The sequence below is a fragment of the Eublepharis macularius genome, chromosome 4 (genome assembly GCF_028583425.1).
Source record: "Eublepharis macularius isolate TG4126 chromosome 4, MPM_Emac_v1.0, whole genome shotgun sequence".
Lineage (NCBI taxonomy): Eukaryota > Metazoa > Chordata > Lepidosauria > Squamata > Eublepharidae > Eublepharis > Eublepharis macularius.
In genome coordinates this window covers 14,397,669-14,403,695 of record NC_072793.1, presented here as the reverse complement: position 1 = coordinate 14,403,695, position 6,027 = coordinate 14,397,669, and positions in this window count along the sequence as shown.

Genomic DNA, 6,027 nt, shown 5'->3' with positions numbered 1-6,027 from the left:
GATTGGTGATGTGTAAGTAACTAAGATGTAGATGTAGATTTAAAAAAAAATTAATTGAGCTCCAGGGAAAGCACTTGTACCCTTTCTTTCCTCTTCCCCACATCTGGAGCTTCTCTTTTTCTTTCTTCATGTAACAGTTCAATTCCTTTGAAGGGCAGGCTCTTGCTGTTCCTGATACAACTATGTGATACAACAGTTTGAGGTATATTCATTTCAGCCAAGTGCTGTATACAAAGGAAATGATCAGGTCATTCCAAACAGAAGAAATAGGTGCTATTAAAGCTCCATCTCATTACAGGCTATGTTGATTCCATAGTTTTCCTTTAAATCCAGAACCTCGTTTTGTATATTCTAAAATATGTAAATACTCTATTTTGTATTTTCAGTTTGAAATTATTTATTTCTTCTTTTAAAGACAATGTGTATGTTTGTGTATTACGATGATTTTTTAGGAATGTGCAAGAATAAAAATAGAAAACTTACATTAAAACAATATGTCAGCAAGGAATTATTGACTCTCATGTCTCTGAGAACAGATATCTGATTATTGATCTCTCAGGCTTCTGTCCCCATTCAACCCTCGGTTTCAAACAAGGCCTATCAGAGCTTATACCTCTAGCTCTACCAATGTCACTATTCAGCTCTGGAGCATCTGAAGTTCTAATAAGAATAAGATTATTATCCCTTTGGGGTGAGAGAAGATGATCTCTAGGTATGTTTGAACTCAATCTGTCGTTTGAGGAATTCATCTCTGAAGCTGATGCCAGGGAAAGTAAGAGATAAGTGATACTTCTAAGTATTCATTCTAAGCACAAAATATCCAGTGGTTTAAGCATAATGGCTGAACATATATTCATAGGGTTTCCAAATCTAGTTTGGGGGAGGGAGGGAGGGTATAATGCCACAGAGTCCACCCCTCAAAGCAGTCAGTTTCCCCAGGGGAACTGATCTCAGTAGTCCGGGGAACTGATCTTTTTATTCTGGATCCAGAGGAGTTAGCCATGTTAGTCTGTAGTAGCAAAATCGAAAAGAGTCCAGTAGCACCTTTAAGACTAACCAACTTTACTGTAGCATAAGCGTTCGAGAATCACAGTTCTCTTCATCAGATGTGTCATGCATCTGACAAAGAGAACTGTGATTCTCTAAAGCTTATGCTACAGTAAAGTTGGTTAGTCTTAAAGGTGCTACTGGACTCTTTTTGATTTTGTATTCTGGAGAGAAGTTGTAATTCTGGAAGATCTCCAGGCCTTACCTGGAGGTTAGCAACCCTACATATTCACACAAAAAATCATTTGTTGAAACTGAAATGGTGAGGAAATAATTTATTTTGTTTTCTCCTGCTTCAAAAATAATGTGAGAAAACTAAAGAGAGATAGTTGAAAAAGTATTTAATTTGGTTTGCTGAAAGTATGTACGTCTATAAGTATATTTAAGTGATGTCATTCTCAAATATATGTGCCCAGCATTTTGGATTCCTCTCCAGTTTTAAAAAATCCTGTGATTTTTTAAAAAGTTTCTTTCATTCCTTGGAGGTCCCTAAGAAAAGATTCCCTCTGTTCAGAAGAATACATTGAAGACGCTTGATTAAAACAGTTATTGAAACATAGATCTGGATGTGACCACCTGGAAGGAGAGCCCACCACCTCCCGAGGAAACCTGTGCCACTGAGAAACCACTCTGTCAGGAAGTTCTTCCTAATATTTAGCCAAAAACTCTTTTGCTTTAATTTTAACCCATTGTTTCTGGTCCAACCCTTTGGAGTAACACAAAACAACTCCGCTCCATCTTCTATGTGACAGACCTTCAAATACTTGGCTATCATACCACCTTTCAGTCACCTCCTCTTCAGGCTAAACATACCAACTCCTTCACCTTTCTTCATAAGACTTCATCTCCAGAAACTCTCACCATCTTTGTTGCCCTCCTTTGGACATCTTCCAGCTTGTCAACATCCTTCTTAAACTGTGGTGTCCAAAACTGAACACAGTACTCCAAGTGAGGTCTAAACAGAGCAGAGTAAAGTGATACCATCACTTCATGTGATCTGGATACCATACTCCTGTTGATACAGCCTAAAATCACATTTGCCTTTTTAGCTATTGCATCACCCTGCTGACTCATGTTCAGTGTATGGTCTAATAAGACCCCTAGATCCTTTTCACATGTACTATTGCCAAAAGAAGTTATGTAGCTGCTATACTCCAGTGGCATCTTGCCAAGTTTCCCAGACTCCAGGGAGACATAGAATGCTGGAATTTTATATCCCTTGTCCTCCATCCAAGCCCTGTTTGCATGAAGCTGAAAGGTTTCTTTTGCTGTTAGCTTCGCAATACACACAGAACTGCTCTCTCTCACACACACACGTACACACACACAGATTAATTTTAGTTGACAGTGAATTTGTGACATTAGGATGCTGATTTGGAATACCCAAGCGAATGACGAAACAGCCTGTGGGATAAGCCTACTGTTTAGAGAGAAACAGAAGATCATGAAATGGAGTTTGTTGATTGCAGTTCTCAGGTTAACACCAAATGCCACCATTGTCTTCATGCAGACATTTTATAGTAGTCCTATATAATATATATAATTTTTTCTTGCACTGGGCGATCAGAAATAAGGCAGTGCATTTTGAGTGGCAAGAGAGTGAACTTCCTCAAGGCCTCCTGGAAGCTTTTGTCATTTCATTTTAAGTAAATTATTGTAAAATAAAAGTCATTGTTTTATTGCATTGAATGTTAATTAGTTGAAAACCTTATACTAAGTAATGAACAAGAGCAGGTTGGAGGCCACAAGTCATACCTGACTTTTTTCACCATGCAGTTAAAACGACGTAAGAAAGGTGACTACAAAGGTTTCAGTCATATGAAGGACACATCAAAGTAAAATTAAACGTAATAATTTATTGCCAAACAAACATTATTCTCCTAGCTTCCCTGAATGCTCTCTGACTCCTACTGCCTGTAGCTCCTCCCTCTTAGCCAGCAGGGATCCTCTGTAAACTCCCACCCTCCGTGTTCCTATAAGGATTTGTTTCTAAATTACAAAAATCACCACAGGTAATACACTGGAAGGCCCAGCAGGACTCCCTTCTCCCACCTCTGAAGCATTATGTGCTTCAGATATTTTTATGACCCGATAGCGTATTGTAGTAAGCTGCCGTCAGTTCGGGAATTTTTAATAAGTAACGAAATTTCAACACGGCCTTAAAAAGATGTCCACTAGTGCCCTTTCTACTCTGATTGCCTTCCAGTGAGAAATTTCTGGGCCCTGATGACCCAACAATTTCAGCAGTGATCCACCGCTCTTGTCAGTATTCAACTACTCCACATTTCCTCTACAGTATTCAACTACTCCACATTTCCTCCTCTGTCTTGGGACACCACAGGCTGACAGATGCAGGATGTAGGAAGATGCAAACAGTACAGTCATGTCCTCGTCCTTATTTGGACTCCTGTTCTTGGAAAAGGGCCAGGTGAAGACAGACAACCAGGTAAAGAATTTGGCATCATCTTGGACCATGGCATTTCATGCATGACCTGATGTCAGATGTGATTTGTGAATGTGGTTTTCAGCAGTCAGGTTATACATTATACATGACATTCTATCTTGCCTTTCCTCTATAGAACTCAAGTTGATGTGCACAGAGATCCTCCAGGCATTGACGAGCTCCACTGTCATGCATTGAACGAAACAGTCATGATAATCATACTAGCAAAATATCTACCAATATGGTAGAGAAGCACATGGATCTATGGCCCACAGATGTCTCTCAAAGCTCTGTCATTTTTAGTTTGACACAGACCTTGAAGAATGTGTCCCTGTTTTAACAAGCCCTGTGTGCACTTGTGATTAGAGACAATTTGGTTGGCTGAATGTTGTCCACATATGCAGGCATACGTTCATTCTTGATCATTTGTAATGGGAATCTTTTCCCCCCATAGGCAAACAAGCAATGGAGGCTGATCCATTAGGGCAAATGGAGCAGTGCCCTACCAACTCAGGCTACCTAAGCCCCTGCCGCCTTACTCTCCTTAGCAGACAGACCAGGGAGTCACAGGCTGTCAGGTATGCAGTCAGTCTGCCCTGTCCTGTCTTTAATTCAGCACTGGAAATGAATTCCTCCCCTACTCCTCTGCCAAACCAGCCCATATATACCAGTGTATTAGTCCATAGGGTGGAGGTAATTGTCCTTAGGGGTCTATTGTCTTTATGGGTCCTCAAGGCTTCATTGATGAGGCCTGTCAATCTTTCTCCTTTTTCAGGAAGCAGGGGAGGAAAAAAATCAACCAAAGACTTTCCCAGATGGAGAAATTTTATGACTAGGAATACTGAAATCAACTGGTGTGTTGTTCTTTAAAGCTGATGCACGCACAACACACTACCTCCAGGGTGGGGTTTTAACACATGCCTATTTCACTTAGGATATCCAACCAAGGAAAAGGGGCAGCCACTTTCTGTTAAGGGAGGGGTAAACCAGAAGAAGAGATTCAAAGGTGTGTGTTTCACAATGAAAATTTGTGATTCAGTAACATCTTAGTATGAAGGGGAAAATAGCATTCTTCAGCCTAAAGAGAAGGGTGATAGTTGTTGTGGGTTTTCCGGGCTGTATTGCCGTGGTCTTGGCATTGTAGTTCCTGACGTTTCGCCAGCAGCTGTGGCTGGCATCTTCAGAGGTGTAGCACCAAAAGACAGATCTCTCAGTGTCACAGTGTGGAAAAGATGTAGGTCATTTGTATCTACTCAGGAGGGGTGGGGTTGAGCTGAGTCATCCTGTAAGAGTTTCCCAGGGTGTGGAATGCTAATGGCGGGAGGCTTCACTGTATCCTGAGGAGGGATAGTTAACTCAGTTGTTGAACAAAAAGCTGGAGATTTCCCTGTCCTTCCCATATAAACTTCTGTGCCCAAAGAAAACCAAACCTTCAATCTGCAATTGTAAGTGAACCTTATTAAATATGGTAAGACTGACTTCTGATTAAACATACATAGGATTGCACTATTCATGGTATATTAAAGGCACTCTACACACGCTCTCATTTTGTGAAGAGAACAACTGGGTGGAAATTGTCTCCTGAAAGTCTTTTCTGAAATCCGCAACCCTTACACTGGTTTGAACTTGTGGCATACAGAGTTGTCCAGTGGTTAGGTGACTTTCAGGATTGCATTGGTTGACTTTTACATGTGAGGAGAAATTCAGTTCCCCGGCTACATTATTTTGCCTCCTGTTTTTACCCACTGACTTGACAAAGAGGTATAGGAAGAGAAAATGGTCAGACCAAATCTCACACAGGAGTGAGACATTAGAAAACACTGGCGGATTTTTTCCCTCATATTCCTTTCATATGCATACTCCCAAGTATCCCTTAATGTATTTTCCCCCTTCTTTTACTGTTTTCCTGTTTTAAAGATCATTTTAACACAGTTTCATTGTCACTTTATGTGAAACATATTTCACAGAAGGTGAACTATGTTCAAAATTAATACTATTAGATGAAATGCCATCACCGTTTTGCACTCACAATGGCAAACTAAATGTCAGCCACAGAAAGGAGACGGCTGATCTGCAAAATACAGAGAGTTGTCTTTCATCTGGACTGCTAGGAAAATACCACAAGGACAGTTGCCCTTCTGGCCTGCCTTTTCTTATGCTATTACAGTACATTATCCATCTTGTTTTTCTTTCTCTGCATACCTGGGGATACTCATTGATGAAGTGCTCCCTGGTCCCTCCACAAACCTCCCTACGCATGTGTTCCACAATTATAGTGCGGTCTGAGTGCACGATAGCATTGGCGGAAGCTGTTGCCTGCTGCAGGAAGCCAGTGAAGAGACTGCCTCATCTGGAGTGCTGTTTTTGCCCCATGTGGCATTTCTTCTCAAAGAGCAGGATCATCTTCTTAAAATACGAAAATGTCTGGTCAAAGACATTAGTGGTGGCCGGTGCTTCATCAAAGCAGTGGTGTTCTAAGGGGTACCCATCTTGCACCATAGAACATTATCCTTGGAGGAATTCCCAAGGTCATGGAC